At 34.0% G+C, this 22274-nt stretch overlaps 1 long non-coding RNA gene across 1 annotated transcript; it reads right to left on the bottom strand.

Annotated features, from left to right (window-relative positions):
* Positions 1-8533: 8533 nt before the first annotated feature.
* Positions 8534-15016, bottom strand: LOC128203151 (uncharacterized). The gene is made up of 6 exons (XR_008255876.1): positions 14924-15016; positions 13023-13116; positions 12714-12810; positions 11494-11593; positions 10288-10326; positions 8534-10046 (listed from the first exon to the last, which is right to left on the bottom strand). It is a non-coding gene; the product is annotated as an uncharacterized LOC128203151 (long non-coding RNA).
* Positions 15017-22274: the final 7258 nt, after the last annotated feature.

The following is a 22274-nucleotide window of genomic DNA, read 5'->3' as shown; positions in this document are numbered from 1 at the left end:
AAATTTTCAGTTTTGGCAGAAGGAGAGACTAAACCTGTTTTTTTATCACTGAGTCACAACAAGGCCAAAGCAAATTATACTGTGACCTGTCACAATGGCGAGTGTCAATCAAAGAAGGGACACAAACGATATTTAAATAACTTGAATTCTTCCAATCTTTGCAGACATTTATTTGTGCTGAAACATAATCCAGAATCCTGGATTGATTTGCATGAAAGAAATGCCACTAATGAAACTTTTTTAGATGACCAACTACTAGATGATGAAACAAATGATGATGCTGGTGATGGTGATCCTGTTGATACTAATGACAATTTTGATCCTGAAACAGGTCTATGGAAGTATAAGTGTGAGAGCAGCCATCCAGCAGCAGCTAGAGAGAGTGATATGTTGAGGCGTAACATCATCAAACGTGACGGATGGAATGATTTGACCTTAAGTAGGCAGGCTGATGGTTCATTGAAGGGTCCCAATTTCTATCCAGATATGCCAGACAATACATGCTGCTGTGGATCTGGATGGTTGAAGCGAGATGATGATCCAGATTACTCTGAAAACGGGAAATTGATTCCTTTAGGTCGAGTTCTTACAGTTTACACACAGTTTGCGCCTGTGCAGTGTGATGTTTACAAAAGAGTCTGTTACAACCCGATAGACGACAGTCGCTGTGAACTTGCATGGAATGAAGGCCAGAGTGAATCAATTCATGTTTTTAGTAGTAAAACAGCTGCAGGTGACGAAATAGGATGGGAGTTTACATCATCAGTAATGAAAACTGGTTGCACTTTTTCAGCATACTGTCAGATGAAGGATGAACTTTACAGAACTCGTGACCCAAAGGCCAAGTTTATGGATGCAACAGTTTTTTTTAAAATGGTGGTTTAGTTGGGCAGCTAATATGAACATTGATTTCAGACAACCATGTGACATTTGTAGGTATGAGCCTAATAGACTTGTGCTGTGATGGAACCAGAGTGGCGTAGGTTTCCGTCATTCAAATTTCACAGAAATAAGTACACCTGATAGTTCTTTACAGACACAGCAAACATTGCATCGACGGATGGACAGATGTTACCTGAAGAATAAGCCTGGAGTTGAAAAGAGACAGATGATTGCTTATCGTGAAGCATTGGATAATATAGCCCGAACTACAGTTTGCAGAATTTGAACCGTTAGATATTCCAGAAAATAATGATAGAATTAATTTACTTATGCAGGCTCTACCTGAGGAGGCTCATCAATCATTCCAGCGATTTACTCGAGGGATGTCAGAATTTGAAAGAGTAGCTTATGCATCTGTCCTTAAGATGTTGGCTACAACAGCATCTGTGACAAGCATTTTGTCACCAGAATATGCACTTTCTTGCAGGAATTTCTAACTAATGAAAATCTTTCAGATTTTGAGTTTAACAGACAGATGTATGAGATGAGATCATTTGCTCCAGAAATACGGGACTTGATTGCAGGAGATCAATGTTGAACAATAACAACATTCTACCTGATGACATTAAACTTTTTCTAGTTCATCTTACTAATGAGTCTCTAAACTTACCAGTTTATGCCCCAGAGGATGCTACTTTTCAATTCGGAACATACAACCCTGAGAAGCTGGGCCGGGCTTATTACTTCAATGAACATGGTGTTAAACTGAGGAATGTACGCAAATTTCAGATAGATGAGGACCGAGCAGGCAGAAACAATGACCATGATGATGAAGCTATGGACTTTGAGCGATGCAGAAAGATTTACTCTAAAAATACAACAATCAGCACCCGGCACATCTAACTTGTTTCTTTGGTTTTGTCCAGATCACTGGTCATTGCTATGGATTCCACATGACAGTGGCTGAAGGCAGAAAAGATCCATCAGCTTCATTATACTCTCATCTAGCCAAACCTCCACAAGCAGTGTTTTATGACTTTGCCTGTAACTTACAGGAATATTGCCTCAACAGAGAGAGTGGGTACTACAAGAATGTTAGATTTTTTCACGATATTTTTCATGGTTATTCACACAAATGCTCTACTTCTTTTAGAAGCTCTCGACTTCAAGGATTTGAAAGTGTGAACTCAGAAATCTGCGAACAGTTCAACAGCTTCATCCAGATTCTGAAGAAATCAGCAAGACAAATGACACAATCTCATTTCTGTTTCTATCTTCAGTTCTTTATTCATGAGTGGAACAGGAGAAAAAGAGTTGCTTACAAGAGGAAAATCAGCACTGCACTAGCTGGGCTTTTATGAAATGTATAACAACTTTGATTTTCAGAGAGCTGTGCATCATAAAATGATCAAATGAACTATGTTTAATTTATATTTCATTCACCTTCTTATATATATTTGTTTGACTTTCTCATTTGCGTATACTTTTGACTAGTAATTATCACTGCATCTGCAATTGTTTTCGGTTTCTGCTGTGTTTGTTAGTATGTTTCAGTTTGAGCGCACAGACTTCCAACTTTGGCTTCCAGCTTTGCTGTTGAGAAAGGTCAACAAGTTCCACCAGAAGTTCCACCAGAAATACATCACGTCTTGATTTTAATGTATGTTAATAATTATTTACATGGTTGTAACTAAAAGTTCAAAGCATAAATATCTTATATATATATATATATAATTACATAAGAAAAATGTTGATTGTCTATAAAGCTATGAATTAATATGTTTGTTATAGAAATTCATATCCCTCTTTCAGGTTTGAGGCAGATTTTCCACAGCGTCTTCATCCAATCTACTTGTGTCGGCATGTGCAACTACTTAATCTGAAGGCTTGGAGGGAATTGTAGCTCAGTGCTTCATCCTTTATGTGGATAAACAAAAGGGAACCAGAAGGATCGATCTAAAGACATTCTTTTCATAAATCTGTTGGTGTCAAACAATATAATTTTGATTGATCAGTTCTTCTTAGTGCCTGTAGTGAACAGTATGTATTGTATTATATGTAGTATAATAATCAATTAAGTGTTGATAAATGTTTACAATTATCGTATAACCCTTTATATCAAGTTTTGTTATTTAATTGTAGAACAGCAAAAGAAACATTTGTGGATTTTAAAAGATAAGGCAGAGACTATGTTTACACTGTAAATGTTCAACTGGTGAATTCCATTATTTGTTGCAATATCTAGATTTTGATAATGTAAGGAATGATTCTGATTAAAGTATTACAATAGGAATCCAATCTCTGTTATGCTTAAAGATGCACTTTTACTCCCAAATTAGATATTCCACAGTTTATATGATTGTTTTTTATATAAAAAAATAAGATTCTTATGAAGGATACAGAGTTGAATTTGAAAGAAGGTTGCAGGAAACATAAAGATCATAATCAATCTTTTAGCACTCGCCAATCATTTAATATTTTTAATTTTAGGAATTAAATACACAGTTACAATATTGTTATCAGGAATCAATATTTTCCATAAATGCATTATTTAGTAAGTAGTTAAAGGTTTATCAGTCGAAATGTATGTTTCATACATGTGTATATTTTGATTTTGAATAAGAGTCACTTGAAAGATTTTAGCTAAAAATGTTAGAAGAAGAAACTGAAATTGCCCAATTCTGTACAAATAATTAAGGTCATACATTCGCTTATACACATTTTATCAATGTGGAATGTTAACTTAAATTGTTTCTTAAGTATGATATAACAATCTATATTGCATAAGTAATTGAAGATATTGTTAAATACCACTTGTATGTGTACATGCTGGGTACCCCTTGCACATAATGAAAGCTAGGTATGAATAATATACGATTTTAAAATAATTGCAGTAAAAGACGGCAGTAAACTGAATGGAAGCTGTACACACACTTATAAGTACACCTTCACGTGCTGTTTCACAACATCTTATGTAACTACTGAGAACACATGTTACAGTACATATATTACACTGTTTTATTTGGACTCATTTTATAAAAAAACATTTAATTCCTGTTTTGTTATAATTTGTTATAAATCAAATGCTTGAAGTCATGTTTTATGATCTTATAATAAAATTTTATTACGGGTCTAGTTGTTCGTTGTAGCATTGTTGAGTGAACGTCTCTGATTTTGCCTCATAATTAATGAATTTCACACGAACATGTGTATGGAACCTTCTGTAATGTTTGTGATGTATGAGATTTGCTGTTTGGAGACTTTCAGACGGAATTCTTTCCTTAGAATTAGAATGTACCATTGTTTATTATCGCAATGTCTGTTAACATTGCCAGCAAAGCACAATAGTTAGAATATGGAGTCGTGCAAAGAAACTGGAGCGAGTAGATAATTCTAGGCTGGCTAACATCAAACAGTCATTGCCCCGATATGTTCATTATTGAAAAAAAATGAAAATGCTAATTATTACAAACTTTCAGTCGTTTATGGTAACAAAATGTAATAAATGCCTCATTGGCCAAAGTCAAAAGCTAATACACAAAAGGTAAAAGGTAAGCCTGATAGATACTTTTTATTCCTCCATGAAATGAAGAGCAAACATTGATATATATACTAATAATGACACATATTATGAATTACATTTAACACAATAATATTCAAACAATACGAGTAAACCAAACATGCATATTATGTACGCAAGTAGACAAACAGAATAAAATATCAAGTACTCTCGAAAGATAACAAAATTAAGCATTGGTAAGAAATATTTAGATTTAGAGCAGCCCTCTATTCCTAGGTATAATTACACACATAAATGCAAAGCTAGTACGAAAAACGAAATAACTAGGAAAGCAAAGTGGTGATTTTACAATATACCTAATTCTGGATCAAACTTAATTCAACAAGTTATTGACACAAGCTACATATGATTTTAGCAAGGTACAAATTCTGAAAATTGATATCCCAATGTCCGTTTTGATCAGTCTGTTCCCTCGAGAGATTGTTTTGAAACTTACCATAGGGAGGTAGATCTAGGGTTTCTCGACCCTTAAAGTCACGCAAATCACTTCGATCCGAGTAAACTTCCCGCTTTGTGGTAGATTTGTCATATTTGACTAACTCCTTTTTTTTAAACTAGACCCTCGATCAGATAAAGTAATGGCTGTGGTCATGCGTGAAGGTCAATATAACTTGACCATGACAACATTCGTGACCCTGACCAACTTCCATATTTATGTTAAATATCCCACGTTAAAAAAAATCAGACTTCGATCCAAGTGTATATTTTGTACTAACTAAATTCTGCTGGTTGGAAATTTGTTCACCTATAAGGTTTGCACTGTTCAAATATGGCCATTTTGATCTCAAGACTTGTGGACGGACGCACACTCTTGATCCGTGTCATCTCAGGTGCCGCCGCTTTAAAATATTGAGAAAAAGGTGTTTTTTACGTCTTGTGTCGGTATAATTGACATACACGGCAAAGTCCCGATAACGGTTTTTACCTTTTATGGCCAATTTGAGGGATAAACCCACGAATTAAATGGGCTAAAGTATGGTCTTACAAGATGCTTCGAATGGTAGATTGCTAAAAGTCGTGAACACCCGGATCGTGCAGAAAGGTTCAAGAGCGGGTTCTAAAACCTGGCCAATAAACGGGGGAATGGGCATTTTGGAAATGTATCGTTTAACTCATAAAGAAGTTTAAGGCTAATCAGTCATATGCTATCGGAATGGTTACAGCTAATAACAACTGAGTGAGGGCTATCCGCTTTTCCTAGGCACCAGCTAAAGAGTAGAAACGGTTTAAACCGATGTACCATCTCGGTGCGTATTCAAGAGCGGTTAAGAACACATTGGACAAAAGATGAAAGCCCAAATAGCCTTAAATGCTATAATATTTGGCATTTTCTCTGAGAAAAAAACAACATCATGTTACAAAAACGTTCATGTCTGCTTAATTGAAGTGCGGTCGTCCGTCTGTACGAGTAAAATAGGCTTTCAACGCTGACTGCGGCTGGATGAAAACCCTTTTTTGTAATATTGTTCACTATTTTACACCTGGATTTGGACAAACTGCCAGGTCTTAATAGATATGATAATCCAATGCCGACAGAAAGGTCATTTGGACGCTAGAAAATCCGCCGTTATGGATTTTGCAGAAAAAAAGTGCAATGAGTTTTACCATGAATGCCACTTTCTCTTGGAGTAACAACTGCTACGGGAACCGGGTTATACACATTTACCGGAAATTCTCTATATTTTTCGGTGTCAAAAAAGATCATGAAAATCTGTTTTATTCTGTTCTGCTGGAAATTTCAATGGAAAGGCTGTGGTCGGTCAAGCAAAGATTATACAAAATATAATTCCACGTTAGATCGACCCTCAGCGTACTCGCATGATGAATTGGCCGACAGAATTATAAAATGAGGTTCTGTATACACAACTTTTCACAAAGTTACATTACATTACCTTATTTTTTAAATAAAATATTCTATTAGTCTATGATTTGCAAATTGTTATTTGTCAGTCAAATTTGTACCTATAAGTAAAAACGTTCGACTGCCAAATTCATGTAGCCATAGGTACAATATTGCTTTCTTACATTGAAACGGGGGTTTAAGTTGAATGCCATTTAATCACTTTTATAGATAAAGGCAGCAATTCGTATGCAGAAACTGTAGTGTCATTTCAGAAATTATGTCATCGACATTGTGTTTAAGCTCTGTGCTTACCTCTCTTCTTCTTTCAATAATGTGTGTCACCAATTAATAGGTATCACTGCACTGTTTAATTGTCACTGAGGGGATTGAATTTCATAAAAATGGAAATATTTTTAATATTTTTTGATATTGTCACTTTCTCAAACAATGAAATATCATATTCAAATGATATTCTCAAAATTCACTTCTTTCACAAGGTGAAACATCATGCAGCATGATATTGAAATAAACATTTTTCTTTTACTATATCCACAAAAAGATGGCTATAAAATGACTTGATTGTACATTCTATATGAAAGTGATTTTATTAAGGAAATTGCACCGATGATATTGTGTCCCAGCCCTGTACATACTGAAAGTTCAATATAATGCGAGAACAGGAAAATTTTCGAAAAATTATCTTTTATATGTGCACTGTTTGAGATGATCAGATATCTGTTTTATTTCATGAAATATCTTTTTAAAGCATTGGAAAGCACTCGCTGTTATATACAATGTAGATATGAAAAAACCTCATGGTATACCTTTTCAGGTTCAGTGGGAATCTAAATATGACTATAAAAATCCCTCAACTACTCAATGATCAGCCAAATTCAAACATACCGTAACATGTTCAGTATTTTATTCAATAATATAACATAGTACATTATAATAATTTTTCACAGGTCTATCTATGGCACAATGATGGTTAATGATTACAGAATAACCTAGAACTTAAAAAGAACATATAAAACAAGTTTGATGCTAAAATCACTAATGTTTCTCTTAAAGCTACACTCTCACAGATTTAATGTTTTACAACTTAATGAAAGTTTCAAGTTACATAAAACATGAAAATCGATAGGAGATAAATGCAGTACTATAAATAAAATATGTATTAAAAATAATACATATTTTTAATACAAAGACACAAATTAAAGAAAGCAGACTGTCAGGCCATGATAAAGATTTGTGGAGACATAACCTCAAAGGCATACAAAGACATAAGACTGTGAGATGCCTTGTTAGTACATTTCAATGATTAAGAATGGATCATTAGTTCCACTAACTCTGACAGAATTTACTTCATATTATCTAACTACTACATAAAATATCAGAGGTCAAATTCTTAGGCAATACTAGCAAGTGCATACATGCAATGACACATAGATCATAATATATCCACATTAAACACATTTTTTAAAGATGCACTCTTACTCCCAAAAAGGTTTACCACTACTAATACTATTGTTTTAATATTGCGAAAAGGATAAATGAATGTTGAAAGCAATGGTTCTCATGAAGGATACCGATTTTGATTTGAAAGAAATGTGCATAAAACATGGTGTATCTACCTTATGAGACTATTAAAGTAGATCACAGTAAATCTTTTAGCATTCATCAATCATTAAATATTTTTGCGTTTTCTGTTATTAAATACAGGGTTACAAACTTGCTACCAGTAATAAATATGTTCCATCAATGCATTATTTAGTAAGAAGTTAAAGGTTTATCACTCAAAATGTATGTTTGTTATACATATGTATGCATTGATTTTGAATAAGAGTGTCACTTTAACAATTAATTTGATTTAAAAATTACCTGACAAGAATTAGAAGGAGCTTAAGAATATGGAATTTAAAAAAATAATAAAGCAATACTTTTCATAAAATTAAAAGGCAGCAACAACAGTCACAGTATGTTTTAGCATATGCTATTTAAAACAATCTCTCAATATGGTCCAACTCGTAACCCTACACATAAAAAGTACAAGTTGTATTTAAAGATAAATTCATGGTAAGTAAACAGCTACAAATTTAAAAGAAGGACACTCTTATTCAAATTAACATTTTCTGTTTTTTTTTAACAATGTATCTTCTTACATTATGATGTAATATGTGCTTGTCAAAAGCAATAGAAAAATCAATTTAAAAGAACAGTAATCGTGATGTGACAATAGTTGTTTTGTTAATGATTGGCAGAAGAAGTTCAGTTTCAACTGCTGTCTACTATTTTTGTAACAGTGACCTAGATCCTATGCGCCCAAAACACAATCTCATGAAAGTTCTCAATAAACTCTTCCTATATATCAAGTTTGGTCACAGTATATCAACCATAACTTAGGTTATTCAGTACCAAAAAGTAATATTTTTTTAGTAACATTGACATTGACCCTAAGGGGCCCAAGGCATTCGAATGAAAGCTCTCCATTAACTTGTCATATATACCAAGTTTGGTCACACATTGTCACCCCTTACTTATTCAGTACTAACTATATTTGTACTTTTCAGCAATACTGACTTTGACCTAGATCATAACCAAAACACAATAAAAAAGTCTGTATGAACTTTCATATAAACCAAGTTTGGTCACAATATGTCGACCTTTAAGTTAATCAATACCAGTTCTTTTGCTTTTAATAGTAACTTTGACCTTTATATTGATCCCAGAAGCCTAAAACGCAATCTCATGAAAGGTCTTCATAAACGCTTCCTACATACGAAGTTTGGTCACTATATGTCAAACCTAGCTAAAATTATTTTACACATAAGGTGACTTTGAAGACCCTTCCACCAGCCCGCCCAAACAATTAGCTTTCAAAAACCCTGTTAAGAATATATAAATGTGCCTGACATAAGAAATAAAAATGAAAAAAGGGCAATAATTTGTATTTAGTTAAAATGGAGTTATGTCACCTTATTGTAAGATGTTCATCATTAATTGTGCAAGGTATTAAGTCCATTGAATGAAGGCTATTGAAGTATTAACATCATTATGTAATGGCCCTGAACAACTGTATGGAGTATTAAGTGACTTTAATGAAGGGTTTTGCAGTTATGAGTGAAAATCCCAACTTGGTCTTAAACTTTAACCGGACGCTAAAGCCAAAGCAGATGCTGAGGCGAGTGGTATAACCCTCCTTATTATTCAAATAGTCCAGCTAAAAATGTTGATAAGGGCTATTCCATTTAAAAATATAACCACTGGAGGGAAGGCATTTATTAAGTTTTTATGCCAACCCCATACAAAAGCAAATGTGCCTTTTGGGGTGCAAATTAGCAAAAAAGCCCAACCATATATTATTAAAAATCTGCCAAACCCGGTGGTTATATGTTTTAGAAGAATAGCCCTAAGTGTTAATTACACTAAATATCGCCTTATTACAGCTTTGTTATTGACTTAAGACATGAGATGTTTATAATGTGTATTAGAGAGGTCCAATATCTACCATTTTTGTTTAAGTCCCAGTCTAATCAAGATATCAAACTGGTATGTACCGGTACTCCCATATTTTATTGAAATGATTCCAATAACACCCTTATCTCTGTTACTTAAAAATACAGTTGTCATAACAAGAGCCTGTCCTCTTTAAGTCCACATTGGCAGTGAGATTAAATTAAAATGTGATTCTGTTCATTCTTCTTCAAACAGCATTCATCGTGAATCTCGGACATCTTTAATCTATTGGAAATAGAAAGAAGATCCTTCATAGAAATTATTTCCATTTTCAGTTTTATGTATTTCATCATTATGGCAATTAAATAATAGTACAAATAATATCAAATTATTATAAAGATGATTTTGACTTCTGTCATCTTCATTGCATCTAATCCATCTACATTATACTATCCTTTTACAATTGACATCTTTTTTAAATATATATATATATATATATAAATACTGAATGTTTAATAAACATTACCTGTAAAAGTGTCATGACTTGCACCCATATCTGTTTTAACTGAAAGTTAAAAGTTAAACTGAAACTGTATCTGAAAAGAGTGCATAAAATCAAAGCTTCACATACAAATTAGCTTCATGTAATAAAGAAATATATAATGATGCTATGAAGACAAACATGCACTTATAATAAACTAGAGGCCTATGTTCTACTGGCTGGGTTTGTGTGGTCAACATCACTGTTTTGAAAAGAACCAACCCCTTATGGATTCTGAATACTCATTTTTTCATAAAGGCCCATAATCTTATCATTTCAAGGTTTTTCGAAAGGAACCAAGCTCTAATGGATATCAAAATACTGTACAAGTTTCATCAAAATACGATCAAAACTGAAGACTGTATCTTGTTAACCAGCAACTGCTTACTGACACACTGATTTTTTTACTATCAAGGCCCATAATCTAGGCATGCATGGGCGGATCTGGCTGGTTTTCAAAAGGAACCAAGCTCTTATGGATATGTAGATACTGTTCAAGTTTCATCGAGATACAATCAAAACTGAAGACTGTATCTTGTTAACCAGCAACTGCTTACTGACACACTGATTTTTTTACTATCAAGGCCCATAATCTAGGCATGCATGGGCGGATCTGGCTGGTTTTCAAAAGGAACCAAGCTCTTATGGATATGTAGATACTGTTCAAGTTTCATCGAGATACAATCAAAACTGAAGGCTGTATCATGTTAACGAGCAACTGCTTACTGACACACTGATTTTTTATACTATCAAGGCCCATAATCTAGGCATGCATGGGCGGATCTGGCTGGTTTTCAAAAGGAACCGAGCTCTTATGGATATGTAGATACTGTACAAGTTTCATCAAGATACAATCAAAACTGAAGGCTGTATCATGTTAAAGAGGAATTGTTTACAGACGCACGGAGGCACATACTACGTACACACTACCATCGCATAAGACTAAATGACTAAACAATAAACCAGTCCATTAGTTGAATAATTAAATTATATGATTTGTAATGTTCAGTCAACATTTAATGTATTGCACAAGCTCATGGTTGTTTAACATGTTAAACTTGTTAGGAATTAAATATCCAGTTAATAAACATATTATTCTTTGGGTTTAATTGCTGTAACGTTTGTTATTCAAATTAAATGACGCAACATGTTCAAATGGTCAATTCAGCCCATTTCTAAATTTACCATTACCTGGTATGTTTGAATTGTGTTGACCAGATGGATGAGGTTAATGGAGCAATGGATGATAAAGCGGCTGACTGCGAGTGCTGACATCTCTAGGCTTCAGGAACTGATTCAGAAAATTAATTGAAATTAATTCTTCTTGTATATTTATGTTTTTTCCCATTAATGATTTAAAAAAACAACATAATGTCATTGCTTTTAAAGTATAAACATGACAGCAAAAACAAATACTATAAATAAGCATATATATTGAGAGACTGTCCAAATTTCATTAATCTGCACATTTGTAAGAATTCATCATGAAAAATGGGCACATAATATTTGTTCTTTCTGAAGTTAACTGTATTACAAAAATTGTAATCAGATTTTGACTAGATTATGTACTGAACACATATGCCATGTAATAAAATAAAACTATGCCCTACATTCCTGTTTCAGTTCTTGTTTGGAGCACACCCAATATCAATGCAAAAGGTGCATCGCACATTTTTGTTCAAGATACATGTTTACAAGCGGCGCCATGTATAAGGCATTTTGAATAAAAAAAAATTCCTTTTGTAAGTAAATGATTGAACACATGAATGAAATGACATACAGAATTATCATATCAACATTACAACAAGTTTATAATACTACTTGTTTTCCTACCACAGATTCTTCATGTTCTTTATGAAAAAGAAATTAAGAAAGTAGTGTTCATACATTTTGAATTTTTAATCCAGTGTTCTTTCTTACAATGAATGTAGTCAAATTATGTAGGGTTGAAGTATGTAGTTGCATTGAAAACATGAGAAAAGTAATGGGACATAAATCATTCAAAAAATTGTGTGCCAATGACAATCCTTTAAAAGAAAGAAGTTTGGAAGAAATTTATATACATAGAAAAAAACATGATTATTTCATTTTTAGTACCGGTAATTCTTTTGCAAGGCCCAGAATCACGCAATGCATATCATTTGGTAAACAACACATTTTTCAGGCATGTGGGAAAAGGCTGTGACCTGTACTTTTGTTTTTAAACTAATATACGATACATTTAAGGAGGTTGCAATTATAAGTAACTTCTACTTCAATGAAATCGGCTCGGGTTCATATAAATCAGAAAAAGAAAGATACAGAAATCGAAATGTTATATACTTAATACTCTGTGTACAGCACTGATGATGATTGAATAACTGGTTATATACAAAACATTCCATATAATTTACATTGCATCAGGGACCCACCATCATCTTCAGTTTAAGGGGTTTCATGTGCTGCAGATCCTTGACATGTGCAAGCTGCTATTGCCCTTCTCTCCATTTCTATCTCATTGGCTGCAGGCTGAAATTTTTTAGTCTGCTTAGCACATCATAGCCACTTGGCAGAAGGTGGAATGAATTAATATTAACTTCAGTTATTATTATATGCAGTTATGACAGTATACTATCTAATGTTCTTCTATTACTTTTGATGAAAGGTTCTCTTCAAAGGACAAAAATGATAATCACAATTCTAATTGAAAAATATTTGTAAGTCATTACATGTATGTGTACCTTTTTTTCTCACAAGAAGAAGTCTGCACAGTTCAAACATTTATACGTTCTTAATGTTGTTACTTGGGATGCCTCCTAGGATGGCTCAAGGCACCTGCAGAGAAACAATACTTGTCAGATAGAATATGCATTCAAAGATAAAACATTGGTTTATACACTCTTTTTTTATCTCACTATTTGGACCAAATATAATACCATAGTTTTATGATAAACATTAGGTTTATCTTTAAAGATCTTCCAACATATATTTATCCATATAAAGCACATAAACAAGGCAACCTGAAACTTAAGGATTTGATAAGAAATCCTCTTGAAAGTTTGTAAGCAGACAAAGTTAATTTGGCAATATTTGGACACATTGGTTAGAGTCTCATTGTCAATTACTGAAATAAACAAATGTATGGAATAAAAATACTCTGTCAATCAGACAACAGGTGGGATTTTTCTTGTTGCTTGTGAAAAAATACAAAGTACTTAACTGTTGTTTAATGAAATACCTTCTTTTTCATCAGAGGATTGATAATTATAAATCTAAGACAATGTTAAACATTGCATTATCACTAGTGTACGAGAATGATGAAATATAGGCTATATTTCAAGCACTCCAGTTATACCCCATCCCCTAAAGATCAGCCAGTGTTATATACTAGTACCTCTTCTTGACTTTAAGCTGAGAACAGTCATTAACTTTTTTTCCTTTTCTTCTTTATGCAACAAAGTTTAAAATAAAATTAAGTGCACATTACACATCATTAAAATATTTGAATTAGCTTGACACATCTACTCTAGCTGTTAAATAGATACATGTGGTTTACTTGTAACATTTTTGCTACCAGTAATAATCAAATATATTATCAGCTTTGACAGGTTATAATTTTCACCTACTGTAAAACCATTTTCAATTTTGTGTGGTATGAATCTCATTCATAATCCCTTGTATTTCCCACGTTTTTACAAATGCATCTAAATCCCATCGGAAAACATCCTCTTGTATACATTGATCGTATACTGAGGGCAATATACCAGTACTATTTTGCAAATATGTTGGTCAGTCAATAAAGTTGATTTGCACTACATCTGAGTGCAATTATTGTTTGTATCAGAATTTTAGGTTTTTATTTTTGTCTTCTTTGATCCAACAATCTGATCAATTCATCAAAAAATGAAAAAAGAAAGATTGAATTAATGCAAGCCATTTAAGTTCAAATTCTATGGAGATTAATTCTGTTACTACTATATATTTTAATGTTTAAAGTAACACTCTTATTCAAAATCAATACAAACGCATGTATAAACAAAAATAAATTCTAAGTGATAAATCTTTATCTTCTTCTAAATAATGCATTTATGGTGAGTGCTAAAGATTAACTGTGATCTACTATGGTCTCATTGAAATACTGTGATTTCTGCACCTTTCTGTTAATTAAACTTGGTACTTTATACATGAAAACCATAGATTTAAACATTTTTTCATACATTTGGTATATAAAAACAATTGTCAATTGTGATAAATCTTATTCGGGAGAAAGAGTGTGCCTAGTTTATCATGCAGATTTTTTTTCAAAGTTTACAAGCAAACTTAAGAGAAAAACATACAAGTACTTTACATAAATGATAAGCATTCTTAGGATAGCAGTAAGCCAGTTACTATCCTCACAAGAGACAATGCTCATCAAGGAATATAAATGCATAGGAGTGATTCAATAAAGTTAGCAACCATCTTTGATTTTGTCAAATCAAATATAGAAATCTCACTTTCAGATAGCTTTGAACATAACTGTAAACGAGAAGTTGAGCTAGACACAGGAAAGGACAGTGCGATTTTAATTTTTTTCACTCTCGGGGGCATAAAAAATACACCTCAGAAATCAGTGAGATAAATTGGTTTTACTTTAACTTACCCATAAGAACTCGATCAGGCCAAAGAACATTTGGATTCCTCTTCACAAAGAATGGTGGGAATGAAAGATGTGTACTGTCCCTTCTGATGCACTGTATACAGGAATGATACATGTCTATTAATCATTGTTATCACTAACTACATGAAACATGGCTTGAAACGGGCCAATTTCAGCACAATTAAGAGAAAATAAATAATATTTATATGACCATAGAAAAATTGTTTGTATTTTGAAAGTCATTTTGAAACTCATATTCTTCACAAAATTGCAGTGTCCATTCATTTTCACTTAAGGCTTGATGGGATAAAATAGTTTTGAAACTATACCATTGAATTGCTTTCAATATTTTGGCTTTCCATGTCAAATATTTATTGTTATCATAGATGCAAATAAGTCATTGCCTTAACACAAAAGTAAGTACCTAAACAAGTAAATAATCATTGAAAAGAACTCATATTGATAATTGGCTCCAAATGTAATCTTCTGTAAAAATCAACCTTGCCTTTGTGAGCATATCCCTGGATCTTTCCTGTGATGTTCCATCCTGAACATACTTTGGCTTTCACCATTCTGGAAATGCGGACAATGGGCCTGTAACAATTCAAAACAAAATTTTACAACTATAATATTAAATTGGGGTGGGGCATCATTTCAAGATCTGTTCAAAGACACAATTAAATCAGTGCCTGAATGTACAACAAGGCAATCCAAAGGACAGCTATATCCCCTGCAAATAACATTCTCGGATATCTGAACATAACGATATTTGTTATTCATATTGTGTGTACTAAGTGTAGGACCTTTAAATGTTAGATGTGACCTTGACCATTGAGTTATGGACACAGGTCAAGGTCACTGCAAATCATCCCAATGAGGACACATTTCTACCAGGTAATATGGTAATCCATTCCTGCAAGTTATACCCAGACACGAGCATGTGTACTATGGCCTTTAAATGTCAGATGTGACCTTGAACATTGAGGTTTGGACCTGGGTCAAGGTCACTCCACATCATCTCAATGACAACATTTGTAAAAAGTTATATGGTACCCATCAATGCATTTGAAATATGGACCCGGATCAAGTTCACTGCACATCGTCTCAATAAGGACAACATTTGTACCAAGGAAAATGGTAATCCATTAATGCATAAGTAAGTTAAAGCCCGGACACGAAATGTTATGGACAGACAGACGAAATGCATTCCTATAATCCTCTCCCCACTCTGTTGCGGGGGAATAAAATCAGAAACTTTTTAACAATCATCATTCAATGTCCGTGGACTGGAGTTACAAATTCAAAAATATTACAACTTAAAGCTGCACTCTCACAAATTTACCGTTTTTACAACTTTTTTATTATTTGTCTTGGAATTAGCAAACTTTTGTGTCAATATCTGCAAACCAGTGATGAAAGACCGTTGGCAAAATGTCACATCGCAGATTTTCATATTTCCATTCCAAATTTAATGTTTTATGGCTTAGACGATTTAAAAAAATGCATAAACATCAATTTTGGAGAGGAAATATGAAAATCTGCCATCTGATCTTTTGTCATCAGTCTTTTATTACTGGTTTTCTGATATTTACGCCAAAAACTGCTCGTTCCAAGACAAAAATAAAAAAGTTGTCAAAACGTTCAATCTGTGAGAGTGCAGCTTTAAGTCAATTTACAAAATCAAGGTACTGAGTATCAGTGAAAGTGGCTTAAACTTTGGCTTTCAAGGGCTTTCTCACGTAAGAAAAGTAAGATGCTGGGTTTCAAATTTGGCCACGCGGGTTTGAACCCAGTCTCCGACACATTTTTTTTTATATCAAAGCGTTACACATTCTATTCGATAATTGTCCAGACATCAGATGGTCAAAAAACCCAGTAACTTCTCAAAAACAGCATAGAAATGTCCTTGTGAGCTACCATGAGGCAGATCATTTATAATGAAGATAAACACACAATTATGTCACATCACTGACATCAGCACAGTTTACCTATTTAGAAATAGCACATAATGGGTTCCCAGTTAAAAAAAGCATGGAATGATATGACCTTGCAAGTCATGTGATCATTTCATATCTTAAACTCAACTTTAAAGCATTGTAGCAATACATATAGCCCGGAATTAACATAACTGAGTTTTCCCATGCCGGTACAAATAAAAGGTGAATTTCAAGCTATTGAAATGCATGTAACAGTCCAATGACTCTATTGTTTCCAAAGTAACGTGTATATATTACAACGGTTTAATTTTGTTTGTACCGGAGGATTAGGTTGGGTAAACCAGAATAGCTATAATTCCGGGCTACAACTATTTGCTGTGACTTTCAGCAGAGTTGACCTTCACTGTGTCTATGTCGTGACTAGCCTTTCAGTATACTAACCAAATCTGTGATATTATATATATAATATATGCAAATTATATAGATGAAAAGCATTCCTTTGGCTGCCATTTTAGAGCACCTGCTGACACTGTATAGAAACACCAAACCTAATTGTACCCAAAGACAAAGCAATAATAGTTCCCATAATTGGGTATTGGAACCATGAGTTCACTGGACCACTTTATTGACTTTTACAGCAGGGTATGTATTGATCTGTAATTCATTTTTTTTTCACAACAATATATAAAAGTTATGTAAATTCTAGACAATATTTTTAATTGTGTGCAATTGTATTATGCGGTGTCCCTTTAAAAGATTAATAGTTTCATATCTAAATCATGCTCCAGTAAGAGTACTTAATTCTTTTAGGTATTGGATTTGTATCAACGCTGTTAATAAAACAGTACTGTCATATAATGAATACCACTGACACCAAAATGTATGATTTAGGTGTATAAAATAGTGTTTTTGTTTACTAAATATGTGTCTGTTTTGATGGATTTCTCCAACTGTTTGAACAAACTAGTTTGGTCGTTAGCTAGTGAAAAGGAGTATAAACATTGTTTCACTAAAAGCAATATATAGGTACCCTATGACTTGATATCAATATTATTCATGTTTGAAGTGTGTGTGGACATTTTTTTTAAAAAAGAAAAGATTACTATTACTATCTTTTGACTTTTCAATGTTATAACCCTAGAGGGTATTTAGCCTTTCTCGTATGCAAGGCTCACGCCTGTCATTTTTCGGCTGTGAATTTTAACAAATTCACAGACAGGCTGAAAAACAGACATTTTTTTCAAGTATTCTGTTTGTCATGTATAGTATACTATGAGAAATTCGTCCCTCAAACTGTCTGAAGAGTGACAATATTAAATTTTTGAAAAAGATGATCACACAAGTTAAATTGCACCAGTCAATTGTAACAACAAATTCCCAGGTCTGGGGGGAAAAGCGTGGTAACCAATAACTGGTGCATTGCATGCCACTTCCATGAGACAGAATTGTCATATTCGGAGGCAATTGTGCAGAGACCATGAAAAATACCGTCATGTTTACATGTTGAAATTAGACTTGGAAGATAAACAACCCGAATGCTTTATTTAACATGAACACCTTGAGACAACCACCTTATAAAATAGAAAAAAATAGAAAAAGATGTAGCAAAAGGCAGATGTGGGAAACAAGAGTCCAGGTGCAATACCCTAGCTCTTTTACGAAGAGACCCCTTAGTTCCTTCACGGGCTAGGTGTGAAGCACTGATACACAGGGTGCAACTTACCTAGACTAAACCAGTACTGAATACCACTTTTTCAAGCACTACACTGCCAGGCACCAGACAAGGGAGCTACATGTACTTGTACCAACTTTTAAAGTATTTCAGTAAGAAGTGGCTTGGGAGTTTGAACCCTGACCTCCAACTCCTTAGGCGGACAACTTTACAACTGGGCATCGGAGACAGTTATAGATATCTACCGGCAGTATTTATTTACTGTGACAATTCACAAACATGTCTTTTTCATTTCTTAACTCCTGTGTACATGGTTGTAAACATCAGTTTTTTGGAGCATTTTAAATGTTTGACAACTATTTCCTCATGATAAATTGTTTTATTTTGTCCCATTACATGACAAGCAACCAACAATGTGGCTCTTACTTCTAAATAGAAGATTCTGATGTTGGTGATGAAATTCACATACCGTGACGTCAACTTTCATATAACCTGTTCTAATAGCCCCACAATAACTTACTGAGATGAAAAGAATTCAAACAGGAGTTATAGAAGGGCAGCTTAAAGAATAATTATGACATTACTGGTTGACCATACGTGGTATATTTCCAAACAGGGCACAAATACTGATCACCTACTAATTGTAACCAGCCCGACAAGGTCTGACTTTCGGTCCAGCCAACCCCGGGTAAAATCCCCGCCCTGCGGGGACAAACTGATGTTTAAACCCCAGCCAAATGCCCCCGCACCCCAGAGACTCTAAATAACGCCCAATCTCGGCTTAATATGGCCCTATGACAAAACCACCACGGTCACCTGGCCCTGCGGGGTCACCTGGAAAGTAAAAACACGGCCCTTTTCCCCGGTATACCCCAGACCTGGGGGAACCGTGGTTACAATTGACTGGTGCATTATTTGATGAATACAGGGCTTGCCTTGGTCATTAATTTCATCTTGTTTGTTGAGTACTTTTTAAAAAAAAAATGCCATTTAATGTAAATACGCTTAAAAATCATAATGTACGCACACGCGGGAATGACCTCAGAAGATTCATGTGCATTTTTGAGGTTTTGTGGTTATGTTAACTTCAAGATATTTATAAATATAAATAATCTTAACATTTGAATTGCAATTGTTCCAAAAAACATTTGAAACAATAAATAACTTGAGTGAGGCTTATGCACCAGTCAATTGTAACCATGCCCCCCCCCTTTCTGGGGGATAGCGGGGATTTTGACTTTCAGCCCAGCCAACCCAGCTAAAATCCCCGCCCTGCGGGCACAAACAGATGGTAAGATCCCCGCCAAATGCCCCCGTCCCCAGGGACCCACGAAGACAAAACCACCGCATTCACCCGGCACTGTGGGGCCACCTGAAAGGTAAAAACACGGCCCATTTCCCCAGCTATCCCTGGTATATACCCCACCCCCCCCGGACCTAGGGGGGCCGTGGTTACAATTGACTGGTGCATTACAGTAGTGTTTATTCAAAATAGCATACGTATGATTTATAATTGTATTACCATGCAAGGAAACAGTATATGTGCCCTCCATAGCATAATTTTATGGTGTTTTTCTTTCCAAAATGAACGATTTTTTTACATAAAAAAATATTAGGACGGGAATCTGTTGTCACATTAACCAAAGATGTTTCATACGAAATTTTAACTTACAACAAAAAAGATAAGTGTGAAAAAAACACTTAAAAAGTGTACGGATTTGTACCCTTAGCCTGTATGTAGTCAAAGTAAAAACATAAAAAGAACTAACAAATGAAAAACATCAATTATTATTTTGGAATTGGATCGATGCCATTTTCACCGTTGGCTACGACGCTAAACTCAATTGAACAAAGTATTTAAATTACACACATTTAACACCACTTATCTTCTCATGATTTCATACAAACATGCAACCAAGTATGCGTAAGTCTCGTTCCGGCAACACATTTCCTTCTTCTAGGCAGCCATTTTTGTTACAGTCAGCATCACGGTAGTGTAGCACCGCGCATGCCAACACCACGTGACTATTTTAATATTCCATATATGGTAAAAACCGAAAAACTTACCACAGCCTAGTGTAAGGGTTGACGCCCAAGTGTATTCGGTCTACTAGGATAGCGGACGTGAATGTGAGTTTTGATTTTTTAAACATAATTTAACAACTTTTTAGATCAGCATCACATTTTATGTGTAATCAGAGACATTAGGAAATGCAAAACCATATTAATTGAGTTTAATATTTGAAAATCATGTTTCATTTTACGTATTATTTCATGATCCTGTTAGACCTGTTTATAACGCTTCTAACTGCTTTCGTTTTACGTGTATGTATAATGCTCAAACTTTGAAAGTCATTTTCCCATTGATACCTTCAAATAAACAAGTACATATGTATATACATACTGGTTTAGAGGGTGAAAATAATAGATAAGTTATTTAAGGGAAGAGGGCTTAGAATTAACAAAATATGTTCTGATTATATCGCATAGATTCTACTGTACTTATTCATCCATAACGGTTGCACAAATGTCATGAATATATGACTTGTTTATCATACATGTAGTTATACATATATATTATATATATCATTCTTTATGACAATTGGCTGCATTATGGCTTGACCCCGTCACATCCCCAAGTGTGACTTAAACAGAATTTTGAAGCCAAAAGGGGAGTTTTACCCCCATCGGTTGATGGGATATTCGTCAAAGGTGTAATTTTGTACCCAAAATGCCGCGAAACCTGCGATGAATGACATCTAGGGAGGTCCCACAGCTCTGAATATTGGATATGGTTTCATTTCTCTAGTCTTAAATTTGATATTGCTTTGTATCTTAAAAAACATTTACGTGTAAATAAAGGTATTTATTTGAAGGATAGGCAAGACTCACGGTCAGTTCATTGACAAGAAAGTGTTGTAAGAACAGGACTTTTTGCCCACTATTTGTATTAATATTTCTAATATATATATGAACTGACCACATTGTTGTCGATGCCCGACTATTGCCTCACTATTTACTTATTGGAAATTCTTCAAGACCAGAGAGTGCGTTGACATTACTTGTTTTGCCTACATGTTTATTAAATGTACATGTACATATATAAAGAGGGTTATTATGGTTGTTTTAAAAATAATAATGATTAATAATATATATATATATATTTTTTATTTTTTTTAAACGGCCTGCGCCCGATTTTTCCATTTTAATATGTATGTGCGGGATAAAAAAAATACATAATATACTTTCTATACACAGGTATGTAGCCCCTGGTCCAGTGCCTTCTCTTTTTATCAATAGGTCGTAACCATGTATATTTTCAAAATTTCAATATCTTTAAGTGAATGAATGAATTAGGGCTAGGATCAAAAACTGTTTTTCCTAACAATAAACCTGGACCAGAAGCGTTATATTACAACACCATCACCATAGCATGTAAAATCATCATGGACTTCTAATAGCACTATGGATGTAACGGTTTAAATCGGTAGAATTGTTAACTCAAAATGAGTCTATACAGTTTATACTTGGTTTCGTTTTAGGTTATGGTGACTTGCATTTAATAATTTATGGTTAAATCGATGTATATCATCGTACTCCTTAATACCTCATCCTTTCATGTGAAAACGAAAGAAGAAAAGAAAAGAAATGTTTTGTCACCATAATGTAGATTGAAAATCAGTAATTTATAGCTACTAAAAGTAGTAGAGATCCAATTTATACGCGTTCATCTCATAACTCCATG

The sequence above is a fragment of the Mya arenaria genome, chromosome 9 (genome assembly GCF_026914265.1).
Source record: "Mya arenaria isolate MELC-2E11 chromosome 9, ASM2691426v1".
Taxonomy (NCBI): Eukaryota; Metazoa; Mollusca; class Bivalvia; order Myida; family Myidae; genus Mya; species Mya arenaria.
The sequence above is the reverse complement of the archived record's forward strand: the minus strand, read 5'-3'. Positions and strand labels throughout refer to the sequence as shown.